The sequence below is a fragment of the Natator depressus genome, chromosome 2 (assembly GCF_965152275.1).
Source record: "Natator depressus isolate rNatDep1 chromosome 2, rNatDep2.hap1, whole genome shotgun sequence".
In the NCBI taxonomy this organism is placed as follows: Eukaryota; Metazoa; Chordata; order Testudines; family Cheloniidae; genus Natator; species Natator depressus.
The window spans coordinates 154,351,829-154,368,676 of NC_134235.1; the positions used below are offsets into that span (position 1 = coordinate 154,351,829).

The 16,848-nt window shown below is 40.5% G+C and overlaps 1 protein-coding gene across 16 annotated transcripts in view; it reads right to left on the reverse strand.

The window, feature by feature from the left end:
- Positions 1-16,848, reverse strand: part of LOC141982806 (poly(rC)-binding protein 3-like) — a 714,223-nt gene that overhangs the window by 258,006 nt on the left and 439,369 nt on the right. The window contains exon 3 of one of the 16 annotated variants that reach the window (XM_074945180.1): positions 14,583-14,788. The exons of the other annotated variants lie outside the window; for them this stretch is intronic. The gene's annotated coding sequence lies outside the window, so the exon portion shown is untranslated. The remainder of the gene's footprint in view (positions 1-14,582; positions 14,789-16,848) is intronic. 16 annotated transcript variants of the gene reach the window in all.

A 16,848-nucleotide genomic window follows, 5' to 3' on the forward strand; every position in this document is an offset into this window, starting at 1 on the left:
CTAAAGCCTCTCACCCCTGTGCCACTCAGGTGGGAACCCCACCCTGTTGCTTCCCTAGTTCTCTCAAGTCCCTTCTTGTACCATTAGCTGTTTTCCCCTCCTTCTACTTAGTACTTTGTCCAGAAGTTTTAAATCCCTCCCCCCATGACTTCTGCTAGTTCTCTCCCTGAAAGCCAGGTTTTGCCGGGAACAACCAGCTTCTACTTTGTTCAGCAGGTTCAGGGGTGGCAAGTACTTGCTCCTGTTCATCATTGGGGATGGGGTGCTATGTCTCCAATGCTGGGAAATGAATTGCTCTGCTAGAATCAGGTGGGCTTGTGCCTAAGGGGAGAGGATGCTTCTCCTTATCCACTTCAGTGGCTTCAGATATTGGAGTCACAAGTGAGCTTTGGTGAAATTAATGTAGTATATTTAGCAGAGTGTACCTTTGTCTTCTCCTTCATATGACACAATCCAGCCAGAAGCACCAAAGTTAGTTTCCCCAAATTATTTTAGTTCCATGCATTGTCCTAAACTGGTGACTATTTATGAGGAATAGCCAAATGTTCCTTTTATTTAAAGGGTATTATTAAATAACTTAAATGGGAGAGACATTAGCCTTCTTTCATCATGGCAGCATAACTGGCTATTGCAATAAAGCTGACCAGGATTATTGGGGGAAACCTGCTATTTAACTCAAGTAGATTTTCTGATGAAAACCATGCCTAATTGACCATTAGCCATAGTTCATTCAACCACATATATACATTAAGAGCCTGATCCAATGCCAATTGATTTCAATATAAAGCCTCCTGTTAACTTCAGCAGACCCTTGGTAAAAATACTTGGGAAATCCACATAAAGAATTGATAGAATAGTATGTTATATGCTGAACCATTACACTGTATTATGTAAACACATGTTTACACATTTTTAAAAGCGTGTCTTATATAAATATTTAAGAACTTTAAATACTCAGGTTGTTAACCTGATAGGTTGCAAGAGTTTGAACATCTGTAACAATTTAATTCATAATTAGAACTAGTGTAATAGCTATTTTTATGTATCTCACTTCTCATATTTTGAAAGAGTGAGTTTATGGAAATACATATTATTTCAGCTCCATTGCATAACAGTGCTGCTATAGTTAAAGGCTCTGTAACTGTTCTATTTTATATATAACAGCCATTAAGATCTTATCTTTTAGGCATATATATTTGATCCAGGCTGCATTTTTGGATTAAAGAATCTTAGTCAAAATGATATTTTTGGTACAGTTTCGCAAAAAAAAAAAAAAAAAAAAAGACGATCTGTTTTTGGAGTTTTGTAAATGTAAAAAGATAAATTAAGTCCTTTATGTACTCATGTAAAAAGCAAGTTTTTTTTTTTAAAACACAGAGCCTGATTCTCATTTACACTAAGTCATTTTTACACAGTCAGCATAAAGAGGCCTTGACTTGGGAGTAAATGATGTTCATGCCCACTGTACGGACCCACTTTACAGTCAGAGCAGTATAAAAAGGCCCTTAATGTAAGTGAGACTCAGTCCCTAAATGTTTTCATGTCATTTGACCACTATGTTGACTGTTACATAGGAGTAATTAGTATTTAAAACAGTGTCTTAGTATCAGTTTCTGCCCTTGGATCCTGATGTGCTCCTCCCTTTGAGTTAAATGGGTCCAACAAGAATACATCCACGGTCACACTTTTACCCTTAATAATAGGCCTTTATACACTGATAGTTATTTGCCAAATCCTGCCCCTTAGATAGATGTAAATTGATTAATTATCAATGCCTCAGGTACTTGAGTGACTATTGGTCTGTCCAGTATGGGCACTGAGATTCCAAATGGACCAGATCGCGCGTAGCTCCCAGAACCGTGAAGCCCTCACTTGTGGAACTCATTCCCTGAACCTCCACTTGAGTCCCTCAGGGGCTGTCTCCAGGAGTTAGCACAACACCGTTCTATTTCGGTCAGCTCAACATTGACTATCTTTTTCAAATAACTCTTTATTTGGTTTATTTTTACTTTTTAAAAAATCAGAGTGGCTATTACCTGGCCCAATTTGTGCCAGTTTTATTAGTTTACAGTTTAATGACATAGGACTCATGTTATAAGACTCAGTCCTCCAAGATGCTGAGCTCTCTGACCCTGATCCATTAAAGCACTTAAGCATGTGCTTATTTTTAAGCTTTAAGCATATCTTGAAGTGCATGTATAGTCAATGGGACTACTTGTTTTTAAAGTTAAGCCCAGTTTTAGTTTCTTTCCTGGATCAGTGCCAGAATACTCAGCACTTTAAAAATGTTTTGAACGTTCAGATTATATGTACTTAATTGGGTTTGGATTTGACTGGAATGGAAATAGGGGCTTGATGGGCTAGGGAAAAATGTATACTTAGTTTCCGTCGGTTGTTGTTTATTTTGCTTTAAACAGTAGTTTAAAGTAGTTTTTTCCTTTTCTTTGCGTGTGCAAACAGCTAATTTTAAACTATAATACAGTACATTCTCCGATTTAAAGTAATGAGCTATTAGTATTATTTAACCAGTATTTTTCCCCAGAAGTTTGCATTTGTTTATTGTTATTGTTGTTAGTATTATTAGTTTATGTATGTATTGGCTTAGTTTTTTTCTATTAATTTTCTGTGAATAAATGTTGCACCATTGAGCCGCCATAGATGAAGTTTAAAACTGATCTGTCTGTATATATTTTTATTCGCCTTTTGAGGATAACATCAATAAAACACATTTATTAAAAAAAATAAGTATAGCGCAGCCCCTCCAATTTTTTGTCTAGCCCATCTCATTCTCCCACTGGGAAGAGGCTAGTGCCACCCCATATGAGAGGATATTATTTAAAGGTCAGAAGTAGCGGTTCACTTGTAGCATTATAGTTTTTCGACCAGCACTTACTTTAGAGACACCTATTTAAGTACTTTCATAACTAGGTTTTAACAATTCTCATGCTGAAATTTGTCAGCAGAGATCTTACCCAGAAGCAATCTGAATAGACAAGACAGACACAGGGTGGGGGAAACGAGTAGAACTACCCAAGAAGATGATAACTTTTTCTCTGATCAAACCCTAAATGAATATGAAGATAAAAGTCTTAAAGAGATAAAGATAAGAACTTTAGGCAGGTCACTGATTATACTGACATGCAGAATATGTGACCAGACTGTTTGCCAAGAGCTGGTGCCTAATCTGCCCAGAACTAGGCAGAACTTTTTATTATATTATTAAAGCACTTTATTGAATGTAGCCCTTAATCTCACAAGAAGCATCAGTTGTCAGATAGGAGCAGCTGACTGAGTGCTGGAACTATCCAGCTCTTAACCTGATCCCTGTCACACTCAAGTAAAGAAAATTTGCAAAACTGGGTCAAATGAATAAGACACTGCTGCAGTCTTTAAGCAGGCATGCTTACTCACCTCTTATTGAAACGTTCAACTAAAAGTGACATTTTCACATACTCTATGCTGTGTATATACCTGGAAAGCAGTCTACATCTCATCCCCATAATTAGACCTAATAAATGTTGAGATGAATGTTGTTGAGTACACATTAAAGTGCTTCTCTCTTCTGTTTGGAAATATCCACAGAATGACAGTGTGCTGTGATTTTCAAAGGGAGTTCACACTGAGTTGACTCTGGGTGCCAAACCCCCTCAGGTCCATTGTCTACATGAAAAATTGCACTGGTTTAAGTTAAATTAGTATCTAAACCAATTTAGTTAAACTGATATAAACCCCTGTGCAGACAGTCTTATATTAGTTTCAGAATGGCTTATTCTGATTGAACATAAACCTACTCTTAAAGGCTTGTCTACATGGGGAATTGACTGGAATAGCTAATGAACTTTAAACCACACCACACCTTATTCCAGAATAATTCCCCAATGTAGATGAGCCCTAAACAATGTAAATCAAAACTGAAATAAGCCTGGTTTAAGCAGGAAACCAGAGCGTCCACTCAGCCTTTTGTACTGGTTTAACTAAGGCTATGTCTACATTAGAAATGCTACAGTGCCACACCAGTAGCTCTGCACTGTGCTGCACTGCTGTAGTGCAGACACTTGATACAGGAATGGAAGAGGTTCCTCTATTGCTGTGGTAAATCCATCTCTCTGAGGTAGCTCAGGGAAGAATTCTTCTGTTGACCTAGCAGTGTCCACACAGGGGCTTAGGTCAACTTAATTACATCGTACAGGGCATGACATTTTTCACTGCCCTAAGTAATGTAGTTAGCCGACCTAACTCTGTTGACCAGCTCTAAATTAGTTTCAAATCACACCTGTAGTTAAACCAGGGCAACTTTCTCATGCAGGCCAGGTCTACACTACAAAGTTTTGCTGGCAAAGCTATGTCAGAAAAAATCCACACCCTTTACTGAAAGAGCTGTGCCCTCAAGCCCCTACCCCCAGGCCTTTTGACGGTATAGTTTAGGACTTTGTAAGTGCTCTGAAAACCAAATAGTTATTCAATTCAGATTGCTTTAAAATTTGGTGTGTCTTATGGAGATGTGGGGTAGCATTAGTGAACCAAATTTGGAGTCTTTTGACAGAGGGATTCCTGAGTTACAACCCACCCCAAAACCAGTTTCTTTTTGCTGCATTGTACTGTTAAAATGAGAGATACTTATGGCTGGATGAATCACAGACTGCATTGAGATTGAGTGCTGTGAACTCACCCTTCAATTAACATAACTAAGAACAGGTTAATCACAAGACCCCACCTAAGACAAAAGAAGTTTTGGATAATGTGGCTGGAGGTTGCTACAATTTGTGAGGCATGAGTGGCACTTTTATTTTGGGGGGAATGTAATCAAAGTCTTCGGCGGGGGGGAAATTAGATATATGAATGCTTGCTGGGAGGCAAAGGGCATTGGGGTGGAGGAATGGGGGAAGAGGGAGAGGGGTGTGGGGAAAATGGGGATGGATGGTAGGGGAGGGAAGAGAAGTTGGGGGCTCAGGTGAGGGAGGAATGGCACCCCCCCAGCTCTGCCAGTGCACCCAACAACCCAGTACCCCATAGCCCTGCCAGTGTACCCAAACTTCCTGTGCCCCCAGCTCTGCCAATGCACCCCACCCATGCACAAACCCTGCACACTTTGGAAGTGAATTAAACTAAATTGAAGTAAGGCTACTTTAGTTCTGAATAACAGCATCCATACAGGGGTTCAATGCAGTTTAATTTATGGTGTGGAGTTTCCAACGACACACAGTGTGGAGTTTGAAACTAACAGTGCAGCTACCTTGACAGCTGAGGGAAAAGAAATACGTGCACTGTCAGGGTTTCCAGCATAAGGATTCTGGGTGATTTCTGTATCACGAGGTTGCAGAAGTTTGTGGGAGAACAAGGAGTACAGGGGGACGTGAACTGGGCCTTATTCATGGTGTGCATCCCCCACAATGTATAAGAGCAGATTTGGACCACACCAGAGATGTGTGTCCAGGAGCTGAGATAGTTTTCTTTGATTTAATTGAGTCTCTGAATAATCACTAAAGCGACAATATGAAAGCTATTATGTGTTAGACGAACATTAATCAGGAGATTAGAAGGTTCATGGCTTACGAGGATACTGAGCTAGATGGACTGTTGGTCTGACCCAGTGCGTCCATTCTTATGTCCTTATGAGGTTCCAGATCCTGAAGTACACCACACGCTTACTAACTTCCCAGAAAGAATAACACACGTGTACAATTTAAGAACCCCTTCACAGCCTTTTACAACTCACTTCCACTTCCACACAGGATAACATCTCAACCTCCATATTCACTTAAGCACCATTAAAGCATTAAAATCCTCTCATACCCCACCTCACTGCTCACGTCTTTTGTAAAAAACGTCCTCTTCCTGCTACTGACCTATGCAATTCTACATAGAAACGATTTATCCTGAAGGTACACATGTGCCTCTTCCCTTTCCTCACACACAAGATGGTGGGGGAGAAAAGATCTCCTCATATTGCAGTCACAGCTCTGTCACACACCTCAGCGTAATCCACAGAGCTCACAAACAGACCCCTACCAAGCACAGCTACCTGCTGCCTCCACCATTCAGTGCAGCTACACCAGACTCCGGGCACACCCACTTTACTTGGAGTGCACGCAGATAATGCTTAGACGGTTCTCATCACCCAGCTCGCCGCTGACAATAACAACCTTTGTAATAACCCCCCTGGGCCCTGCTAATCGTACAGCATACACAACTCTGCATTGAAATGATGCATACCGGAACTGGACAGTACACATGCAGCTCTTCCCTTTGCTCACAGATGCTAGTGTGTGCAAAAGATAGATCTCCTCATATCATAATCACAGCTGTCACAGACCTCAAAGTAATCCACACATCCTCATGATCACAAACACACCTTGACCAAGCAAGCCTAACTACTGCATCCCCCAATTAGTGTAGGAACGTGGAACACCTAACACACTCACTGCACCTGGAACGTATGCAAATAATGCTCATTGGCTACTGCCAGCTCCAGGGGAACAGAGGGAAGGTGGCGTGGGCAACCTTTTTTCTTTTTCCCCTTTAATAGTGTCAGGTGGAATCCCATGGGTGAGAGTGAACAGATGGTAAAAGGAGGCGGAGAGCTTGTACATTTCAGCAACTGAGGGGTTGGCAGAGTAAAGATATGTGTATTAATGGGGCATATTGGGGTACTGCTGAAAGAGGGCAAAGTTAAGGTTGCCCAGGGAACCTTAACTGTGCATTTCCTGGTTTTCAGAGATCTGCGTTTGGCTGAACTCAGCATTCTAAAGGGGATTGACGTACCACCACCAAACCTCAACTCTGCAGTCATGTAGGGTTTCTTTTTGTCACTGAGTATATGTAAAGAATAATACCTGGTTAAGCATGGCTCAGAGGTGGCCAGAATATCTTCCCATTTGGTCTGGCAGATATGGGAATAATAATGCTGTGAATGGTTGTCTCAGGAGTGTGCTCCAGAGCGGTCAACCCCCTCTGCATGTAGTAGCCACTGACTAGTAAATGTAAGGAAGGAGGAGGCTCTGGACGACTGTGTCTAACAAAAACGGTACCACTGTTTGAAAAATATTAGTACATTTGCTAAACTGCATATCTAAATAAAAATATTTAGCCCACCTATAGGATCTCAGTTACTTTTGTCCATAAATCTCAAAGTGCATTATAAAGATGAGTAAGCACTACTATCCCAATTTTATAGATGGGAGCAGAGGCACGGAGAAGTTAAGTCATTTGCCCAAGGTCTTGCTGCAAATGAGTGGCAGAGATGGGAATATAATTCGGATCCTCTGATGCCTTATCTACTGGGCCACACTGCCCCTAAAATAAATCAAGGTTAGTCAAACAAGCAGCTATTGTCTTCTACAGATCTTCAACATTTGTGTTCTGTGTACCAATTCTTACTACATCAGTTATACTAGTGACTACAGGAAGCTTACAAGAAAGTCCCCCTGTGGCTTGCTGTGAGTTAATGCTTATATCACGAACATGAGCTTCGTTAAAGAATAACAATCATAGCAGCAATAAAACCAGATAACACTCCTCACTAAAGAAAAGTCAAAGAAGCATTTTAAGGAGATAACAATTTTCATGAAGAACTAACCACGTTGGAGATTTGTGTTTAGTGGAAGAAAATAAAATTAACATGGTATTACATTAATATTCAATTATTTTAATTGCAGTACAACAGTGATTAAATAGACAACACATTCTCTGAATCTGTGAGTTCAATTCTGCTTCACATGCTCATAAAGTCAATGGAGTCACAGAGAAAAATCTTATTTATAGACTTCAATGGAACTACTTGCATGAATAAGACAAGCAGGATTTCACTTAATATGGTCAGTTTAAGATCCCTGCTGCTTATTATATATTAATAGTTATACTATTAAATTATTCTATAATACTTAAGTTTCATCTAGTTAAGTATCAGAATTGATCTCCGCCTACATCAGGTATTTCGAATTAAATGGTATGAATAAACCCACCTTTTCAACTGACAGTTTATTTAAACAACAAACAAAAAATATGAGAATACATTTCTTACTCTGTTTCTTCACTCCAGATGTAAGGATGACTGGCAATATTTTATTCAGTTCAAACAGTGTGCTCCCATCGTTTGCCAACAAGATGGTAATGCAAACCAATAATTTTGATCAATGTGCAGCTTATATAAACAACAAATAATGTACTGCAATCACTGAGAATATCTGTAGGGGTGCAGTTTATAGCAGCAGGCCATTTGTTAGCTCTGTGACCTAGATTTCAGTTTCTCTATATTTAGTTAGTTATTTTACACATCTGACTTCCCAGAATGCTCCAGTCTTGCCTACCATAGTATGCAGAGTAGCTTCAACACTGCATAGAAGTAAAGCAACGTTTTCTTAAGTAACTGAAGCCGGAAAGTTCATTTTACACAACCCTTCCTGGATCTCCAGGGTGAACCAAAGAAGGATACCCACATCCCTTTAGTGGTGCAATATGCTCCCACTGTACAGCACTTGCCCACATGGAGGGAGGGTCAGGGTCATGCCCTACTTTCTGTCTGTCCCCTGTACTGTGTGTTATGCCTCAATGGGGGCTAGAAGGGACTTTGTGCACAGTCATTGTGAAGTTAGAGCAATAAGAGTACTTGTACTCTGCCCTACCTTGCATTGCCCTCCCCAGGAGCATTGAGGTACAATCTGGCCCCCAGAGGGTACTATAAAAACTTGACATTTACTGCTCTAGTTTGTCAGCAGTAAAGATAGGATCTTCATTTTCTTAGACAAGATGGTACCACAATTGCTGCAGTGACAGATGTTGAGTTTTTAAGAGCACCCATTGCAATAAAAGGGAAAACGCCATTGTTCCATAGAAGTTATTTTAATCACTGTGGTACACAGAATTAAAAAAGAAAAGTCAGTCCCTATAAATATTAAAGTGTCTTAAAGATTAATTAACAACAAAATAAATATTTTATTGCAGAGTATGCTTCAGTATCAAATGGCAGCTGTGAGGAGGTATAAAGGGAGAGTTCTGAAGGTCAGGTATAATGATCAGATGTGAGCATGTGTATTAAAAATATTGCATTTCTAATTGGGCAAATACTGCAAAAAGTATCAGCAGATATTTGTTTAAATCAAAATTGTGAATTCACTTCAATATTCACCTGCCACTTTGTTTGCTTTCCAGAAACATTCACACAAGTTCATTTTTGCATGCAAGACTGTTAAAAGTGTGTCCTGCTCCTGAAAATGTTGCTGGAATAGTGGCAACAGGCCTACTGCATCAATTAGTATGGTGAGGAACAAACACAGGTCTGAATGTAAGAGGGTAGAAAATACAGAGTTTAATTACATTTCAGAAGCTGTGTTGCTAGGTGGAGTATTAGCATAAGTAAAGAAGAGAGAAATATTTCCAACAATCAGATGAAAAAACTCCCATTTTTGGTTTGGGTGCAGGTGGCCCATCCTAAAAGATCCTTATGCAGAACTGGGGCCGTAGCCTGTTTTAAAGTCACCCTCTCCCTTTTGAGGATAAAGGCCACAGTTCTTTGGACTTTATAAGAAGAGTAAAAGACCATTCCAAATCCCATTAGTTTTCAAGTACTCAGACTCCGAGCTCTGGGTTCTCATGGCATGAGAAAATCAGAGCATCATTTTTAAAATAATTGAACATTTATTTTTTGTTGGATAAGAGGATTCACACTTTTCTTATTGAGTGAGACCATTTTATTTGTTACTATAGCCATAACAGCAGGGCTTCTAAATATAATATAAAAATAGGACTTTCCTATCCAATTAGGTGTAATACAGCACACAACGGTCAGTTTCAGGAACTAGATAAACTTAATCTAGACCAGTAGCACTTCATTTACAAAACACATAGAACAACCCTGCAGTGTTGACTGCACAAAAGACATTTTGTAACTGTTATGAAAAGCAGAGCTGTAGTGCGATGAGTGAGACTGGAGAAAATGGGTCAGGTTTCAGGAAGGAAGGATCTTGTTTGGTGTGACACCTGGAGCTTTGGGGTGCACACTTGTAGCCAGAAAGGTAGCAGCACCATCGGATGTATCCTCTTTGTCTGGCAATGGCCTAATACTATTAAGTCTCATGGTGGAATCTAAGTTAGCCTCACATCCCTGAAGTTTTGGAAGATTCTCTTTTCATGGTGCTTCTGCACGGATGCTTCAAATGCTAACATAGTACTGGGATCACCTTCCACACCCCACTGCCCCAAGACAGTCAGGGATCAAACTCTTGTGCACACAGGAAATCCTTGTGAACTCCAAAATAGAGGAACAAATCTTCTCTGCGGGTTTGAAGTGAGATTCAAGCCAGGAAAACTGAGTAGTTAAACCCTGGCCATTTTTAATGTCACACCTAGGACAAGTGCTGTTGGGAAATACACCGGGCCAGATCCTCACCTCGTGTAAATCAGGATAACTCCTTTAATCTCAGAGGATCTACACTGATTCACACCAGCTGAGGATTTAGCCCAAGGTACGTACAGCCACGGAAGGCTCCAACAGACATTTGGCATGCCTTTTTTTTTTTTTAGCATAGGTAGGCAGGGCCCCAGTGCATAGTAGCTGACATCTTATTGCTAGTCTCACTAGAAGCTGAGAACTGAATGGGCATGGAGAGTGAGCAATGCTCTGACCCCAAGAGATGACCCATCTACAGGAGGATTGGGGAACATTGGCAGGGCAAAGCGGGGAAGCTCTCGCTGGTGCTGCATAGGCAGTACCTATCACTGAGGATAAAAAGAAGTCTTCAGTCTCCCCAGTAATCATCAAGATAGCATTCCAGGTAATTTTGCTGGGTAAAACAATAAAACACCCCAAACCAGAAAACACTCCTAACTCCTAAAAAAGAAATGCAGCAAAATAACTATATTGTCATCCTTGAAAACATACCATCCCAGTTGAAATTGAAAAAATATGTTGCTTTGAATTGCTCCTTGAATTTTCATAATCTACCTGAAATGGTCTTTCCCCACCATTTCTCTGTCTATTTATATTGTAAATTCTATGAGGGTCTCTAATTGCACATATGCTAGTGTCCAGCACGATAAGGCCCTGATCTTGGCAGGAGCCACTAGGTGATACTATAATACAAATAATAAAAAGATATTCCTAATCTATAAGGTACAGTTCTATTTTAAGTCTTCTTTATTAAGTCTCATTTATTTTTAGTTTCATGACAAGCAATGCAAAGAGCTGTGATCATGGCTTTTCTTAAAGATCTTTTTGTAAACATAAGATCTTGTTAGCTATAAAGCTCCGGAGATGCTAAATACAAATGAAAAGGATCACCAATAATGGTATTGCTCATTGGATCAAGGCATTTGTTAGTTATATAAAAAGGTCAGTTTGTTTTAGTTGTGGAAAACATGGGACTATAAAGAAACCACCAGGAACATATCTATACCGAGTCTGAGTTGGAAATGAATAGAAATGTTGGTCAATTCAAAAAGGCAGTATTTCTAACATCTTTCCAAGGGGCCTCATTCAGTTCTCACTTATACTGGTTTTATACCAGTGTAACTCCATTTATTTCCAGGGAGTTGTTTCTTCTTTACACCAATGCAAGGAAGATATAATATACCCAAAGTAAATAAGATTCTGGGCCTGATTTTTCACTATGTGACATCAGTTTTATGCCATTGAAATGAATAGTGTTACATGGTATAAAACCATCGTAGGTGGGTGGAGAAACAGGCTCAGTGAATTAGTTTTGACCATCGAGAGCCCTGTTCATGTCCTTGCACACTGTGAATTCGTTAACACCTGTGCTAAGTGGGCATCAAACCCTGACAAACCAGAATAGTTTTACATGCGCTTGTCACTCACTTTGCACAGATATACATGAATACACATGATGCAAAGGAGTGGAGAATTGGAAGACTAGTGCCTAATCCTGCTCCCACAGAAGTCAATGGCAAATTTTCCATTGATTTCAACTGACAACAAGGATGTGGCTCCAAATGGCTCCGCTCGTATGGAAACCAAAATGTGGAGGTTTTTTTTTACACACCTGCAGTTCATTTCTCGTACAACAGACATGAATACATCTCACTCAGGGATCCCTTTTCTATCATTTGAGGAATTAATTTGTTGAAATGCTGCTGTAAACAGGGTGCAGATACTACTGCTGTGCATAAGGAGTAAAATCATACAATAAAAAAAAAAAGATGCTTTCTTGCTGAAACAAACCAAATTGCAGCATGGAACAGCATTCCAGAATCGGACAGTAAAGCACTGATTTGCTTCTTTGAACAATGCAAATTCACCAGTAAATCTCCAACTATTACAGAAAATCCTTCAGTTAAGACGAACCAAACCAAAATAAAACAGCATTTGCTCTTCTTTCCTTGGAACATTATAAAGACATTTAACTTTTGTTCTGCTGTATTTTACTCCAACACTCGAGTCTGTATGTAACATTTCTTGATTTTGTTTTCAGCAAATAGATACACTGCCTTTCCAAAGTACCCAGTGTGACACTGCACCCCAAATTCCTCATAGTGATATTATTATGATATGATTATAGCATAATTATGATGTATGTTGTCCAAGATAGTCATGTAAGGTATCATTGGAAAAGTTATGATTTGCTGAATGATTATCCTATTTGTATGCATGTATCATTTTTGTATCTGAAATTATAAATACTGACTATGTATCTGTACTTCTAAATGTAGTTACACCTGGGTAATGCCCACTAGACAAGATACTATCAATCTAAATAGCTGGTTGTAAAGAGCCTATTCAGGGTAATGGCAGTGGCGTAGCCAGGTGGAAAAAACAGGGCGAGCGGAGATTAAAAAAAGGCACCACCCGCTAGTACTCACCCGGCGGCGCTCCAAGTCTTCAGCAGCCTTCACGCGCTCCGGTCTTTGGCACTGAAGGACACCCCCCCACCACCGCAATGCCGCCGAAGACCGGAGCGAGTGAAGGACCCAACACCGAAGTGCTGCGGAAGGCCCAGAGTGCCGTCTGACCCGCTGCCGAAGACCCGGAGCGCCGCCAGGTGAGTAAAAATTTAAAAGGCACCACAGAATTTGAAAGGCGCCACTTCTGCTCAGTGGGGGAGCAGCCGCTGCCCTGCTCCCCCCTAGCTACGCTACTAGGTAATGGGCTATTAGAAAGAACAATAGGCCTTAGGAGAAGCTTATCTCCCACCTGGGGAGCCTTTCTGAGAATGCTCCAAACAGCCTGAGAGCGATGGCTGCTATGACTCTACAAGGACACATGACCAGGCCACATGATCCTGGACTCCATCTTGGGATGTCAGTATTTTTCCACAGACTGGTCTGGGAACCAAACTTTGGAATAAAGGGTTCCCGCCGTATGCTAAAGCTATATAAGGCAGGGAATGACATCATCTGTGGTTCTTCACTCCCCACACATGAAAATTCCTGGAAACACTTGAGGAACAAAGACTCAGCTGGGGGAAGTGCGGGACACAGGCTAAAGGAATTTCTAGCTTGTGTATGAAACACCTTGGGATTCCAAGCTCTAAGTGCAACTTGCCCTTTAAGAATCTGGAGCCTGCTTCTATCATTTCTCAAGGTGAGAATCTGCTAATTCATATCCAATCTATTTAGTATATTAAGCTTAGTTTGCGTTTTTTGTTTATTTGCAAGGTAATCTGCTTTGATCTGTTTGCTATCACTTAAAATCTACATTTTGTAGTTAATAAACTTGTTTTTGTTTTAATCTAAACCGTAAGCTTTGACTTGGGGAAAATCTTTGCTTGGTTACCACAAGTGTGCATTATTCTCTTCACATTGAGGGAGAGGTGGACCAGGTATTAACCCCATATACTGGCCAGATTTGACCAGGGCAGAACAGTGCTGCTGTGGGGTCCCAGGCTATGAAGCTGGTGGTTAGAGAGTCTGAGTGTAACTGCAGCTGAGTGTGTCCCTACCTGTATGAAGGCTGGTGAAAGTGCAGGCTGGAGGGCTTTGCAGCTTGTCACAGCAGTAGAGTGTGAGAGGGAGCCCATGCTGGTGGGTGAGGGGGCTCAGTAGTACCCCAGTTCCAGTTGACACCCCAGGGGCAACCTGTCACACCCAGTTTCTTACAAATCATGCTTTCGGAAATATAGTAAGAGAATCAAAATTATTTAAAATGTGTTTAAAGGTTCCATTTGATCTTGCCTACTGTACCTGGACCAATGGAGACGCTGGATTACTACAATGAGCCTCTGATTAAGCAAGGCACTTGAGCATGTGAGTAGCCTCACTGAAGTTAAGTTAAAGTTAGACATGTGCTTTAAGTACTTTGCTGTATCAGGGCCTACAACATGTGTACTATATCCACTGCCCCATGTATTCGGTGGCATGCTGGATTTAAACTGTGTGGCAGGGTCCCCTTATTTTTGTGGTACAGCAGTAACTGCAGTGCTGTACTCTGTGAAACATGGAAAATTTTGATGGCAGCTTAAGATAAATTAAAAAGACGGAAGGTTTTAAAACATGAAAAAAATAACAACCAGTATAGCATTCTTTATTTTGATATTCAATTCAAAACTCAATTCTGGCATGTATATCAAGTGATGCTTTCCCCTCATTTCTGTCATGCTTCAGATTATTATAGTCTCATGACTAACACATACTTGCAGAAGTTGTTGAGGGAAATTTGGAGTCATTGGCAGGGCTGTGGGCAGTCAGAGCGTTTGGACCCCTGGAAAGAGTGACTTGTAGTTTTGGCAAGCGGGAACACTTGAGTGTTGTGGCCTGAGGGTGAGGCTGCATCTTCTTAATCCTCAGCTCATGGGAGGATTGGAGCGGAGCTGAAGTTCTGGACAGGAGAAGGCCAAAACTGCAGGAAGGAAGGGAAGGTGGGGAAAAGGGAGATGACATCAGACCATGTCAATCATCTTGGTGAAAAATCAGCGAGATCCTCACAGAAAGCAAAGTGGGGGCAGAAGGACGGTTTAAGGATAGAGTCAAAGGGGACAAACAGACATCTAGGGTTGCAAGCAGGGGATTCACTCGGGGCGAAAAAGCAGAGTTACTTGCCTAGGAAGATGGCAGAACTGAAGAAGGAGAGAACAGAATTGTAGCGGAGAAAATTCAGTCCCTGAAAGAGGGTGTGGGGTTTGCAGGCCAATATCGCAGCCTGAGGATAATCACAACCATGGGTCTCTCCTACTTTGAGTTACATGGTCGTCACTACCACTATAAAGACAGCTCGGCTACAAATAGTATAAAATCTACAGTATGGAGGAAATTATATATTTTAGGGGAATGACAGCAGATAAGGTGGATAGTTGGTAAATAGCTATATAAAATCTCAATTCACATAGGTTTATCTATCCCTTAAGAAAGCTCTCCAGATACTATCAGTCCCAGGCGTGTCAGAATTACAAGCTAACTAGAGAAGAGAAGACAGCAGTTTTAATCAGAGACCCCCTCTGGATACAAAACCATGGCACTGGCTGCCCTGCTTACTGCTCTAGAGAAGAATGCCACTTCAGCAGCACCCAGGCATGCATTCTGACGATGCATTTAGTTTTAGGGGAGAGCTAGCAGGGAAATACCATTTGCTCTTTGGTATGTGTTGCCCTTCCTGGTTGATTATCAGAGAGGCATTAATTGTGGCCTTCTGCCTACAGGGGGAGTGGTATGACAACAACCTCTGTGAAGGAAATACATCAAGGGAAAACTGACATGTCCCAGGATGGCAGTATGATCTCCACAAACGTAATGTTGAGGGGATAGTTACCAGTAAAAAAGAGAAAAGAAAAGAAAGAGAGTAAATAATTACAAAATTGAATTTTAAAATAGCAATCTACCAAGCTAACACAAAGAATAATACCCGCAACTCGGCTAATGAGACTCAGATACAGCCATCCCAGTTGATTACATTTTCTGCAAGTCATTACTCTACAAAGCATTTTTTTGAATCACTAATTATGGTTACAGAACATACTACCAAACTGGAAAACCTCTCTCTTCATCTGAATGGGAATGAATCTAATTAACACCATTTCAGAATTAGAAAATGATAACGTAATGTGTGTCTATTTTGAAAAACTATTTTGTATATACAGTGGCATTGTTACATCTGCACACTATTAACTGTAGCTTTTTGAGTGTGGGGGGGCAGAAATTGGTACACTTAATTTTAAAACTAAATTCTGTTAATCACAACTATTTTTTAAAATAGTTTTCATGTATTTAGAGTAGGAGCATCTGTGTTTTTCCAACACTGAAATGAAACAGAAAACAAAATAGTTATAGGAATAGTAAAAACCCTCATATGTCCTCGTCACATTTCTGAGTAAGTATCATCAAGCTCTCTGCCATCCTGCTCCTCACGCTTGGGAGATGCTCCTGGTAGATATTCACAAAGCTAACTCATTATCCACCTTCAACTCCCTCCTCTGTTGTGATGCCTATAAAAAAAAACTTTAAAACAGGTAGTCTGCTGGTGTATTGACATGACTACCTATCTTGTCTCATAGTTTTCTTGTACTGCCCTGTCTTTTGTCTTATACTTAAATTGTAAGCTCTTTGGGGCAAGGGCTTTTGCTCTGTGTTTGTGCAGTGCCTAGCACAATAGGGTCCTCACGAGGTCTCCTAGGTGCTACAATAATACAAATAAATACTACTACTTATAATGATATGAAGAAAGATTGGAAAGACTAGAATGGTTTACCTTAGAGAGAAGATGAGTAAGATGCAACATGATAATGGTACACACAATAATGAATGGTACAGGGAAGATAGATCAGGAACTTCTATTAACTCTTTCAAATAACACTTGAGGAAATGGACAGTCAATGAAATTGAAAACTAGCAAATTTAAAACAGATAAAAAGAAATATTTTTTCCAAACAGCCTGTGAAGCCCACCGCCACAAGATAACATTGAGGC